General features: G+C 36.3%; 1 long non-coding RNA gene across 6 annotated transcripts; it reads left to right on the forward strand.

Moving 5' to 3' along the window:
• The first annotated feature begins 1977 nt into the window (after positions 1-1977).
• On the forward strand, positions 1978-12820 carry LOC103658056. Of its 6 annotated transcripts, none has more exons than XR_005833912.1 (4): positions 1978-2478; positions 8025-8124; positions 8889-9158; positions 12468-12820. It is a non-coding gene; the product is annotated as an uncharacterized LOC103658056 (long non-coding RNA). The 6 variants fall into 6 exon arrangements; XR_005833914.1 differs by having other exon boundaries at positions 8889-8965; XR_567034.2 differs by having other exon boundaries at positions 8945-9158; positions 10338-12820.
• The last annotated feature ends 1844 nt before the right edge of the window (positions 12821-14664 follow it).

Here is a 14664-nt window from a genome sequence, read left to right on the forward strand (position 1 = left end):
CATAAAATAAAGAGGAAAAGCTATAGAATGGATGAAGCAGTGCTTAGTGAGAAAGCTGAAATTTAAGAAATTTGTACAGAAAAGAGTAGAATAAAAGAAGATAGAAAGTTTAGTATATATAAGAGATGTAGAGAAACGTAAGGAGATGAAGTGGTTTATGAACATAGAAAAAGCTGTTGCATTTGGCAGTTAGGAAAGAATAAATGATCTTTGATGATGGTTTTATCAATAATAAGGGAAGAAACTTGTTTTCATGATGCTAAATAGTGAATTTAGGCTATTTTTTCAATGGAGTTGACAGTGAAAGCAAATGAAATATTATAAATAAGTGGAATAGAAAGTAATAGAAATTTTTACAGTAGCTGTTACTTAAACGTATTTGTGGGGAAATAACACATAAAAGTAATTTATGACACCAAAAACATGCATATTTTAAAAATCATTATCAATAAAATAATGTAATTTTATTTACTTTTTTAAAATGTCAAATGTTTATGGATAGCTGCATCTGCAGCAGGCTAGATCATTTTAATTTCAAATGTTGAGTCCCATCAGGGAGTCTTCCATAGCTGCTTTCAGTGTTCATTTCCAGAGGAATCTGAGAGACAAGATGAATATTAGAAACAAAAATATCTTATTACATTCTTGTCCATGAAGGATCACGCCTTCTCAGACTGGCGTGAAGTGTATATCCGTGAATGATTTTCCTTTTGCTCCCCTTGCAGATAGCAATCCTGCTGGTTTATTTGGACTTTAAGTAGAAATCTCTTCCAAACTGAAGAGAATCAGAAATAATACCTAACACCAAAATCAAAATTGTCTCCAGCAAACAAGTTTCAATTGCCGAGTCCATGCGTCTCCTATTCCGACATCTATACAGCATTACTTCTTTACTTCCACTCGCTCCATTCACTTTAATTGATCACTATATATTGAAATTTTCTTAGAATATAAATCATGCTGTCCTCCTACTCCAAACTCTTTCATGCCTTTCCATTACATTTAAGTTAAAAATCCCAAATCCTAATTGCATTCTAGAAAGCCCTGCCTGATCTCTCAAGCCTTGTCTTAAGCATCATCTTTTGCCAACGTAATCAACGCTCCCCCGTGCTATATTCCAGACCCCGAGTCCTTCTTACTGCTCCTGTAATATGCTATGTTCTTCCTTGTCTCTGGGACTTTAAGTACACTTTTATCTACACTCCAACTACATTGTATTCCTTCAGTGTCAGCTTAAGTGTTACTTCTTCAAAGAAGTCTCTCAATTAAAGTTCCCTCCAATTCTCTCTCATACAACTCCCTTAATTTTCTACTTAGCATACTTTAATATTGAAAACTCACTATGCCCTGGCAGGGACTTGCTGGCTAAGACAGGCACCCTTGTCTTCAAGGAGCTTACCTATCTCTAAGCAGAGAGATGTCAACAAATCTACATACATGTAAAGCTGATGCCTGCAAGGACAGCGCACCACGTGTGTATAACATATAGATACATAACAGTGGACTGAGCTTATTCTCCGTAGAGGCATTAAAAGTGTTTGAGAAAAAAGGTCTTGATTTTATCTAGACAACCGGCAGGTATTTTTCAGGAAATGCACTGAGCCTAGGCAATCATACAAAAGAACAATTTGACGTGTGAGGAGGGAAAGCAGAATTTGTGCTTTCACGGTGCAGTGTTTTTCAGATTCAAATCTTACACAACTGTCGATAAGCTACTGTTTAAAAGAGATACCCGAAAACATGATTCTCCTTCACAGCACACCACTGAGTCTTATTTGTTGTTAAATCTCCTCACTGTAAGATTGCGTTCTCCCGGGCATGATGGGTACAATTGTTAACATTACAGTTAAATGGTAATAATAGTCTGTTTCAAATACATGAAGACTCATTATGTAAATAGAGTAGAACATCTGTTTCCGCAGAAGATCACGAATAAGGAAGTGAAAAGTAATGGGAAATCCAGTAGTCCTCCCTTATCTGAGGTTTGACTTGCCCCAGTTGCCCACAGTCAACCGCAGTGCGGGAGCAGGGGCTCCTTCGGCTGCGTTGTCAGAAGAGCGGCGGTAGCCTGACCGTGTCCCAGTGCCCACGGCGTTGACCGCGCTTCCTCTCATCACACCGAAGGAGCGTGAGATTGTGTGTGTGTGTGAGATCACATTCACATTACTTACATTACTTTCGTATGGTAGATTTGATCTTTCACTGTGCCTAATGTATAAATTAAACTTTATCCTATGTCTGTATAGGAGCAGACATAGTATCTATAGGGCTCGGTACTAGCTGTGGATCCAGGCGTCCGCTACGGGTCTGGGAACATATTCCCCACCGATAAGGGGGGAAAGGGAGGTTTCTGCATTTAGGGTTATTATATAACATTGGTGCTGAATGACAACAACAGTTATGAGACTTGATCTTCTGTGGATAACTTCAAGGAAAGAGATTAGTTTTCTCTCTTTTGGAACTAAATCCTAGCCAGAGGTAAGGTGAAAGAAAGTCCTGACTGCAAACTGTAAACATGTTAGAAAAAAAAAACCTGGTCTATGTATACCTAATATACAATTATAATGACTATAGTTATGACAATGAATTGTCTTTAAGTCAGTTTTTAATGTCCTGTACTTTATCAAGATAGTCAAGATGTAGAATATGCTAGTTTTAATGCAGGCTAACTAAATTTCTAATTAGCCACGAGATCTTTTCTTCATCAGAATCCTAATTCTTCCACCATAATTAGATTTAAATACATAATATTGATTTAGTAGTAATTAAATCTCTGTGAATGTCAGACTGCTTGCCATTTGGTATCAGATACAGACAAAGGAGTTTCAGTTCATTGCTTTCTAGAAAGAATTCTAAACAAGTTAAGATGTTCTAGATTATTCTATAGAACAAGAGCAATTTTTAGATGAGAAAAATCCTTAAATTAGAGGAACTAAAAAAATAATTATGCGGCAGGGATCCAAGAAGATAATGAAAGGGAACATTTTCATATAAAATTAGTCCATAAGGGTTGAAAAGTATTAATAGAAATGTCTCTAGTACCAGTCCATTCTTTTTCAAATGTGCTGAGAAAAATAAATCAAAACCCATGTACCGTTAAGCTTTTGATGGTGTAGCTTTTTTATTCTATAATGTAATGTGTTGCCTGCATTGGTTCAGAATGCTGAGATTATGGTCTATGAAGTATTGATATTACTCTTTTCAGTGTTTCTCAAAACGTGACTGTTTTGAGGTCCCCTTGCTTTAGAACCGCTCGGGATGCTTGTTTAAAATTCAGACTCCTGGATCTTACCCAAAACAGAATAGAATATCTGTTCTTGAGCCCGGTAAATTTCATTTTAACAAGAGCTGGAGGTGATTGTTATAAAGTTAATAGTTTGAAACCTCTTGGGTTATTTTAATCAAATTCCTTTAAAGTAGATAATTCTTCTTTGATTTGTGAGAACTCTATCAAGTGTTTGTTTAAAGATAAACTCTAATTCCTTGTCAGTGCTAGATAACTTAGTGCTCACTTTGAACTTTGATGCATCGGATTATTTCTGTTACAAAAGATAGCAGAAACCCAGGCCACCTTATGGTGCGAAGAGGTTGCTTAGTAAATGCGGGTGCCCTTTACTCTAACAGATACAGAGTCTTTCTTCCGAAGAACGTCTGTGCTCTACCTATATTACATGTTTCCAAATTCCTATCAGTCAGATGAAAACAGGGTTCCATTTCTCTGAATTTAGCTTGAAATTTTTTCTGAAAATTCCAGATCCCCCTAAAATCTTCTCCAAATTGTTTGGGATGCTCCTGAAATCTCCGTTGTGCTCTGACGACCAGATCTCCCAGCCCCTTCATAGCATTCCTTATATTCTTGCTCTGACTTACCATGAGGCTCTTTCCTCTGCTGCCATTGTCAGGGAGTAACAACACTCTAACTGTGCCAGGTGGTGATAGTACTGCTTGCTGACAACTCCCATCACCCAATACCGAGAGCGCTGCCTGACATTTCTATAGGAAGTTTCCCATTACTGCTGAAGCTGTTGGCATCAGTGCTGAGTTCAATGTACCTCATTACCCCACAGAAGAGATGGTGAAGAAAAACAAGCATGATTACTACTGACTTTTATTTTCGTCCTCTAATTTAAAGAAGCTGGGCTAGAAAAGTGTGATGGACACAACTTTGTATTGGAAATTACGAGTTCCCTCTCATGTCATTGAATTAATCACCTGTGCTGTCACTCTCCCTGATGATATATTCTTTCTCAGAAGTCAAGACACTATGTCCCTGTGAAATAATAACCAACATTTCATGAATCCCATACATTTTTTTCAAAATTTTATCGCATTTATAGATGTATAACTTGCATACAATAGAATTCATCAATTTTAAGTGCACAGTTTTATTAGCTGTATAATGAGCATAAGAATCATAACATAGAACATTTCCGTCTCTCCACAAAGTTCCCTTGTGTGTTTCCTTCTTTCCCACCCCTGGTCACTGCCAACTACTGGTCAGTTTTCTGTCATTATGGATTTAATTTTTCTAGAACTTCATATAAACGATAGTGCACCATGGTTTTTAAATATGTCCAGAAAATTCTTTGATACTCTTCCCTTAAACAGAGGATCCTTTATGCCTCTCTATTTCAGTGGAGGTTGAATTTACTAACTAGCTTTTAATGGATAGGAATGCTGTAAAATTTTGCTAATTGACTTCTAAGGTGAGGTAATAAAAGTGTTAGTTTCCACTTGGCTTTCCATCTCTTTGGATCATTCTCTCTGAGGGAAGACAGCTACCATGTTGTGAAAGCCCTCAAGCAGCCTGTGGAAAGGCCTGCTAATGGAAAAACCAAGGCCTCACACTAAATCAGTCCACAATGGCCAGTCACGTAACAACTGAAAGTGGATCCTATAAGAGACTGTGAAGAGTTTGAAATTTTTTCCTACTTGTTATCCTGCTTTTTAAAAGACTTTATTTACTTATTTGAGAGAGAAATTGAGAGCATGTGCAGGGGGAGGGGCAGAGGGAGAAGCAGACTCCCCACAGAGCAGGGAGCCCAAGGCTGGGGCAGGAGTGGGGGTATTGATCCCATGCCCCTGAGATCATGACCTGACCTGAAGTTAGACACTTAAACAACTGAGCCACCCAGGCGCGCCCTTGTTATCCGGTTTTTACGCTTCTTGCTATCGAACAATCTAGCTTACCACAGTTTCATGGTTGCTGGCAAAAGACTTGAGACTCGTGGGTCAGAGACAGAGAATGATGTTTTCCTCACTGCAATAGTACTTATGAGAATATCAGCATTTGTTCTAGTTCCCTGAGCCTCAGTTGCTCCGGGGCCATATGGCGGCTGAACACACAGTAGGTTTTGTTCCAGGCAAGGAATCTGAAGCTTCGGAAACACCAATGTTCTACAATGGATTTTTTTTCCCCATCCATTTATTTTTACCCCATCAACATATACAAAACTAGAATGAGTTTCTTGCAGATAGTATATAGTATGTAACAATGTATTTTTATTGAATGTTTAAGCTAACTTTATTTATTAAATAAATTATTGATATGGTTGAGTTTAAAACTACCATTTCTGGGGCACCTGGGTGGCTTAGTTGGTTAAGCATCTGACTCTTGACTTCGGCCTAGGTCATGATCTAAGGGTTGTGGAATCGAGCCCCACACAGGGTTCTGGGCTCAGCAGGGAGTCTGCTTGAGATTCTCTCCCTCTCTTTCAGCCTCTCCCACCCCCTCTCTAAAAAAACCAATCCAAAACCAAAAACTATCATTTCTATTTACTTTCTATTTGTCCCATCTGCTTTTTAGTCATTTTTTTCTTTCCCTGCCATTATTTGCATTGATTTTTCAATTATTTATTCTCTTCTCCATTATTTGATTCTCTCTCTCCCACCTCTATCTTTGTCTATATCTCTCTCCTTTTGGTAGTCACACTCTATTTTTAAATAATATTTTTCCACTTCATGTATATTGAATGATCCTTACAACGATATATTTTTTCCTCTACTTCATCTTTTTAGCTATTGGCGTCATACATTATACTTCCATGTATGTTACAAAGTTCAAAATACATTGTTATTTATTTTTTGCCTGAACAGTCATTTATCTTTTAAAGAGGTTATAAATGAGAAATTTCTTCTATATTTACTCAGATGTTAATACCTTGAGGTATTAACTGGTGCAACTGTAGACCCCACCTTGTTAACTCCTTTTTTCTCAGGTATCACAGTGCCATGCTGCCTGTTGTCCAACATCTGTAAACTTTGTTTTACTTTCTTTTGTCAAGTACTCTAGTCGGTTTTCATGGGAAAGTACATTTAGTACCATTTATTCATCTTCCTCGAATGACTTAATTTTGCTACACAGATGAAAATTTTTAGTATAAGCAGACTAATTGTTCTTAATGAAAGAATAAAACCTCTGAGTGAATTTTATAGGAAAATCAATAGTGATGTAATGCAAATGGCATCTCTTTAGAATAGCACGTTCATATTTTTTTGTTTGTTTGTTTTCATACTTTTTGTCTTTTGTTCCACATAGACAAAATAATCATTAAACATTTGGGGGCACATAACAGGCATTCAAATACAGTCATTTAATAAATGGATTTTTTAGCAAATATTTAATTAAAGTTCTACTAAGAAAGATATCCCAGTATTTAAATATAATACAAGGCATATCTACTTGGAATAATACTAAATAAGCAAATATATAGGTAGAAACAGGTTATGATTTCCATATTCATAGGGAGAAAGAAAATATACATGTAATATTATGTATTAAAAATTTTATTGAATATCTGTGTTTGTCAGTGAAGATACTGTTCACTCTTGTGTTGTGCTTCTCTATATTTATATGTATTTTAGTCCTTCGGCTAAAATCTACTTAACCAATAGCTGCATGATAAGGCTCAACTGAACCATAAAATTTGCAATAACATAGTCAATCTGCAAAGTCTGCATATTGCAATTCTGATCTGAATCATAACTTATGGCTTGAAATTTAAATAATCTGGGACACCAAATTATGTTTCATTATATATAGGAATGATATGTTATTTGTCCTATGCATTGGAAGAAGCCGTACCTCAATAGTGCTTCTGAATATTTTTTTTTCACCAATGTATCCTGAGATAGTCAAAGAGTATCCTGAAGTTAGGGAATTTAGCTCAAAACAAGTGATTGCATGAGCAAATACAAAAATTCATATAATTTTGGATTCACTACAAAAATATTTTGTGGCATAAATTAATAATTTAAATTATATATTTCCCAAATATGTTTCAATAAAATTAATAACGCTGGAAGGCCTCACCTTTTTAACTTATCCCAGACTCTGCAGACCTCTAGCATGGAGCCATGTGGCATAACGTGAGAAGCATGATATAGAAGAAAAGTTGTCTTCTATTCCAAGGTCCAACCCTCAGCAGCTGTGTGACATTGGGCCATTTATTTAACATGTATGAGTTTCACATTTCTCAATGTATGAACAGAGACAAATATTCTTATTTTGTAGTATAATTGTGAATATTGGAATAAGCACTAGATTATAGTGAATTCAAGTATATATCTTTTTAAAAAGGTAAAATCATGACTCATGTAAAAATAAAATGAACTTTTGTCAAAAAGTTTATTCAATGCATCATAAGAAAGATGTTACAAATGGTCCAGAGAACATTTGAGAAGTAGGTATGATAGTCAAGAAAGAAAGGTTAGGAGTCCTTGATTAGATAAAAAACTGGTTAATGTCTGATAGAACCATAAATCTAATTTCTGGAATTATCAATTTCACCAGACAGCAATAATTAGAAATTTGAAAAGACAAAAATCTACAAATTAACTTCTGCCCTCATAGATTTTTTAATTGTCCTGTCAATAGAAAGTTAAGCTCAGCAGCCTGACCATTGTTCAGAGAGTGAAACTGGGGCCTAGAATATAACTTACATTAAAAAGAATATTTCCCTTCGTATAATCTTTGAAATATGTTTAAATATGATCATCTTAAAATTACCTACCTCCACTTTCAGCTATTGCCGTAACTTGTACCCTGGTATCGTACACTGTAATTTTGGCCTTGGAGCTGGAGTAGATGAAGATTTGGATTCATGTGATCTTACTCCTGAGCATGTAAGTTATGAAGGTGTCATTGTTGAAGAGGGAGGGAGATAGAAGACAACTTGCTCTTGTGGAAAATTCAGAATTTCAATGTTTTTAGGGCTGAGTCGAAGCAATCAGATGTTAATTAATTATTATTCTTTAAAAAAAATTGAAGTATAATTGACACATAACATTATATTAGTTTTAGGTGTACAACATAGTGATTTGACAGTTACATACATTATAAAATGCTCACCATGATAAATGCGGTCACCATCTGTCACCACACAAAGTAATTAAAATATTATTGACTATATTCCCTATGCTGTACTTTTCACCCCTTTACTTATTTATCCTATAACTGGAAGTTTATACCTCTTAATTCCCTTTATCCATCTTGCCCATCCCCCAAACCCTTTTAATAACCACGAGTTTGTTCTCTGTATTTATGAATCTCTTTCTATTTTTGTTGTTGTTTGTTTGTTTCTTGACAGAGTTTTGTTGGTGGTGTTGTTTTATGTTGTTTTTGTTTATTTTAAGCAATTTTCAGCAGCCTAGGAAATATCTTAGCCAATGCAAATAGTTGAATTTTCTTTTCTTTCTTTTTTTTTTTTTAATTTTATTTATTTATTCGACAGAGACAGAGACAGCCAGCAAGAGAGGGAACACAAGCAGGGGGAGTGGGAGAGGAAGAAGCAGGCTCATAGCAGAAGAGCCTGATGTGGGGCTTGATCCCACAACTCCGGGATCACGCCCTGAGCCGAAGGCAGACACTTAACCGCTGTGCCACCCAGGAGAAGACGGAAAGAAAATTTTTCTTTTCTAACAGGAGATTTTTCTTTTCTAACAGGAGAAGACGGAAAGAAAATTTGTAAGAACATATAAATTTGTGTACTTAGATGTTGAGAGTCTAATGGCTTCAATTATTATTATTATTATTATTTGAAAAATGGATTCTCTGCTAAATGAGAAAATGCTACTAGAGCTAGAGAGTTAAGACAAAACTAAATTCTTTGGAATCGGAACTCCAAACCCTCCTGCCTCTTGGGAAACTCCCTCTTTGTGTGAGTATATTGAAACAAAAGCATAGAACCAAGGGAAACACTCAGAGGAATCTTTCTTTTCAGGAGACTTCAAAGCAAGAGGAGCTCAAGAAGAAATGAAGGACAGTCCAAAACACTGAAGTAGAACTAGGGAAATCAAAATAGAGAAGTTTTAAGGTGTTGATCAGGGACAAGACTCCATGCTGCAGACAGTTAATGTAGAAGGAGTGAAATGTATTTTGACCACGAGGATGCCGTTAGCAAGAGCAGTTTTTGTAGCACAGGGAGAGAAAAATAGATTTTTAAAATTTGAGAAGAAAAGAATGCAAATAAAATTTTACAGTGCTCTAAAATTGTTCTTTCCAAAATACTGACAAGAGGCATTTATAACAGAAATGAAAAAGTTTCTTTTAATGCTTAAAGAGATTTTTGCTTATCAATAAAAAATATACGAACACATCATTTAAAAATGGACAAAGTACTTGAATGGGAACTACAAATGGCCAATAATTATTTAAAATATTAATCTACCACAGTAATAATATAATTTTAGTGGAACAGAAACATTATTTGCTCTATAAAATCTTTAAAGATATAAAAGAAGTAACAATTTTTTTGAAGATTTATTTATTTATTTTATATATAGAGAGTGGGTGCATGTGTGGGGGAGGGGGAAGGGCAGAGGGAGTTGGAGATAATCAATCCTCAAATAGACTCCTGCCCAACTTCTGGCTCGGGGCTCCACTCTGGGCTCAAGGGGGGACTCAAGGTGGGCCTCCATTCCAGGACCCTGAGATCATGACCTGAGCCATAGCCAAGTGTCTGCAGCCCAACTGACTGAGCCACCCAGGCACCCCAAAGAAGTAAAAATTGGGATTTTTTTTTTAAGATTTTTTAAAATCCATTTATTTGAAAGAGAGAGAGAGAGCATAACAGGGAGGAGGGGCAGAGGCAGAGGGAGAAGCAGACTCCCTGCTGAGCAGGAAGCTCACCACTGGGGCTCCATCCCAGGACCCTGAAATCAGGACCTGAGTCAAAGGCAGATGCCTAACTGACTGAGCCACCCAGGTGTCCCAAGAAGTAATAGTTTTATATACTACTTGTTGGATGTAAATATTATATATTTCTAGGAATGTATGAAAGGCAATTTGCAATGTATAACAAAATTCTAAATGTTTTTTATCAATTTTTACTTTTTAGATTTATGCTAAAATATTATCAGAGATAAACTGCTTGAGGATATTATTTATCTACTACAGGGATGTTTGTCATCACAGAATCAAGCGTAATGATGAAGAGTTGGGAATGACCCAAATATCTAAATACAGGGGATTGGAAAATTATCAGATGTCTACATAATGGAATATTAAATACTCATTGTAATTATGCCTCTAAAAGACTTTACTGAAATGGAAAATTACAAAATTTGTTTATTTTTTTAAAAAGCTTTAAAGCAATTGTCACATCATACTACTTTGGCTAACAAATGAACATATACACATATTAATTAGAGATATTTCAAGCAAAAACTAATGTTTTATCTTTGATTTGTTCTGTGGTTTCTGAGTTTTTAACTTTTAATCTGTGTTAATTTGGTAGTTATAAAATATTTGCAGTGAACCAAAGAATGAAGTTAGCATGGTAGATTAACAAAGATTTAGAGAAGTCAAATTGCTTTTTAAGGTAGTGTTCATCTGGTTGTTTTTGTAAGCAAATGGGGAGTAATGAAGGGAGAATGACAGTTGAATTTGCTTAAAGGGGAGTAATGAAGGGAGAATGACAGTTGAATTTGCTTAAAGGCAACCAGAATTGTGTCTTGTCACTGATCACTGACCTTTTCTCCAATGTATACATGAAAAAATACATTAAAAGATACTCCTTTGATCCCTCCTCTGAAGAATGACCCTTCTGCCATTTGTTTCTCTGCTCAATGCCTTCTACAATCCTTTCTCAACAATCAAACAAAAAGCTCCTGAATTCAGACTCAAATCAGGATTAGACTAAGGCAAAAACAAACAAACTTCTCTAATAACTCTAACAGATCTTTTCAGGACTAAAACCTAATCTTAGCCTTAAGACCTTGTCATCATCAGCTGTCTAAATAATCATACAAAGTGATTTTAAAGATTAGGTTCAATTTTTGATTTGGTGTTGGTACTGGAATAATGCAGTATACCTAAATTGCAGGAATAATTCAGATATAAAATGATTTTATTTTTTACATTTAATTATTTTGTGGCTTTGATTATGTCTGTATAACTGGGTATCTACTATGTGCTACATTTTATGTTCTTCAGCTTTTTAGCTAGCTCTATGACCTGGTTGACTTCCCTTGATTTTAATTAATGTTCTCCTTTGATAAAGAGAGAGTTAGGCTAGAGGAAACTTAGTGTTTATCAGAATCACTAGGAGGCTTATTAACTAGGAGTTTCTGGGCCCCGCCCCCAGAGTGCTTGGTTCAGTGTATCTGAGTTGAGGCCTGAAAATGTGTGTCTAAGCCTGTTTCCCAGGTGATGTTATTGCTGCTGTTCTAGGAACCATCCTTTGAAAACCATTGAGTTAGTTATCTTTTAGAATTTTCTAGCTCAAAAAAGTCAAGAAATTCACAGGGCTTAATGCAGAGCACAGATATACTATAGCAAATTGGAACATTTTGTCTCGTTTATATAGATGGACCAATCTTACTAATCCCACCATTAAATAAGAAAAATTCAGCAAAGTAATTTTAAAGATCTAATTGGTTTTACCAATTGATTCATGAATTGGGCAGCATCCCATCTAGCAAGCAGATGGGAGATCCAAAGGGCTACAGAACAGGAAAGATTTGCACAAGTAGAGAGAGAATGCAGAAAAGCAAGTTATTAGCAAAGAATCCTTCTTTTAGGGACGATCACACTCCTAAGGGGAACGGAAGGGGTCTATCAGTAAATTTCTCGTGCTGACGGGGAAATCCCCATACTGACTGGTGAAAGGTTCTATTTCTCGGGAGTTGAAACTGCACTTAGGTATTGTCTCGATTTACTGACTTGGGGCCTTAAGCTATGTGACACCATGTTGGGCTTGTGATTTTCTTTTTAACTGTCCTTATACCTGGTTTGTAGTATTTCTGTTGTATTATTCTTATAGCAGGATAAAGAAATTATGTCACACAGGAAGAGAAATAAATATCTTCAATGACAATCTATTTTGGGCAATTTACTAGATAACTCTGTACTGAAACGAACCATAGTGTTTTAGACAACGTATGTATATTTCTGTTTTGGCAGTGTTTACCCCAGTGCTTACCGTACGGTAAAGACTCCAAACATTTTTTTTTTTTTGTGATGTTAGGTATGACAAAGGACCTCAGCTGCATCCATTTTGACCTCAGACTTTCTAGTTGGGTTTTTCTTTCCAGCCTGTCTCATGGGTCAGGCGGAAAACCCTGAGGGCAAAGCCTCCCCTGAAGTGAACAGAAACTACCCCTTCAAGCATGTGGACTGCCCTGAGCTAGCAAGACGTCACCCGCGATTGACTCCAAGACAACAGATCGGTTAGATCTGCACATAGCCAACCATCTTTGCCCCACATTTTCCTTTTATAAACCTGGAAGTATTTTCAGCACTTTAGAGATAGTCTTTGAGACCTTCGTCTGCTGTCTTCCCAGGGTTGGTGTTACTGAAATAAATTCTTTTCTTGTTTCACCACCACTCATTTCTCTGTCTTTGGATTTTGTCAGCAGGAGTGGCAGAACTTGGTCTGTCTGGGACCCCTGGGGCCAGTGCTCTTGCACCCCTGTGCCCCGGCTATAGGTACATCTGGTATCTCTTATTTTAGTTACAGATTTTTGCAGTAATGTTTTGTCACTTTAATGACGGAATAGTAAAGGTTGCTTCTGTTATTTTTTGCCCAAATAACAAATACCTATCTGTCTATCTATCAACTATTTATCTATATCAACATAGTTCTACATTAGGATATAGACTTGTCAATACAGTCTAAATGACAAACTATTTTCACAAAAAAAGTCTTCTTGTCTTCCTTTTCTCATTTTAGTTACTGTATTGATTTGCATATTGGAAAATTCTGAAAAAATTCTACAAAAAACAAACATCTAGGGTGTGGAGAAAGAACAAAATGAAAGACATCATAAGGCTTTTACATATTTATATACATGAAAATAAAAATCAAAGACAATCCAAGAGCTAAAATAGTTAACAAGAAACACAAGAAGCAAGTAGAGAATACATATAAGAACTTTGCCCCTGGGAGGAGGCAAAACTAAGCAGAGGTGACATCATTTAAGTAAACGGTTGTTCCTGGCCTCAAAAATAGCTTTCTTTGTAGCGACAGGAATTGAAAGGTCATTTTAATATATCTTTACTATAAAACAAATCACATTTCACTAGGTGGGTAAGAAAGACAAAGTACCCACGACAATGCATTGCAGGGAACCATTTTAGAAATGCTCAGTAAATAATACCCTTAGCTCCCCAGGGCACTTCAAGACCAAGTGGGATTTGAAATACCACACCTACGGGGTGTATTTATCATTTGGTTTCCCACTCAAATGCCAATGCATAATAGACTATCCTAGCACAACTTGGCAGAAAAAAAGAAAAGTGCAGCTTTCTCTTTACATGATTTTCAAATAATCGTGGGGGAACGAAACTGTGACTCCGATTACAGGAAACAGGAGTCCTGCGGCTTAAGCACATGGCCGCTGTGGGGAAATGAAGAGGCTGGTGTTTATCACGCAACCCGAGAGAAAGGATTTGCGCAGACTTCAATTCTACAGCACAAGTAGGGAAAACACACAACACCGAGGATAAAGAAAAAGAAAAATCACGGAGTGTTCACCTTTTTATGTACCAGTCTTAACGTGAAAATCAGGGATTCGACAAGAACTGCCCACGCGTTTTCTGTAATGCAAATGTCCCTAATTGGCAGTTGACATTACATTTTATTATGACTGTTTGTTAGCAAAAAGGACTCTATTTAAAATTGTAGGAAAATAATCAACTCAACAATTGACATTTCCTTCAATTATTCTCCACTCGGTTTTTAAATTAATGTCTTGCTCTTTTTGTTCATTAGCTGCAATGAGGAAGAGGTTAAAATGACTTAGATCGGCTATTATTAGCTCTAGACTATTTCTTTACAAACTCAAGTAAATACAGTGCTTATACCTAAAGGCTGCTAGTACACATTTCATATTCCTAAACGACCAGTTTTAGCTTGGTGAATATTGAGTTCAGCCATATTTAGTGGGATCACATGGTCCTCCGTTTTGAAAAGAATGGTTCATAAACCGGCAGTATCAACATCACCTGAGAACTTGTTATGATAAGTATCTAGGTTTTAAAAAGGTGCTGGGTGATCTCCGGCACATTACAGTTTGAGAAACATTGCTCTGTATAACTGACTTACAAATACAAACTAGGAAAAGATGGATGGGGTTGTTTTTTTGTTTTTTGTTTGTTTGGTGGGGGGTTGTAACTTCTTGGGTGTTTCTGTATAATTTTGTATAAATTCACTGATATGTTGT

This window comes from Ursus maritimus, unplaced genomic scaffold (assembly GCF_017311325.1).
Source record: "Ursus maritimus isolate PB19 unplaced genomic scaffold, ASM1731132v1 scaffold_11, whole genome shotgun sequence".
Lineage (NCBI taxonomy): Eukaryota > Metazoa > Chordata > Mammalia > Carnivora > Ursidae > Ursus > Ursus maritimus.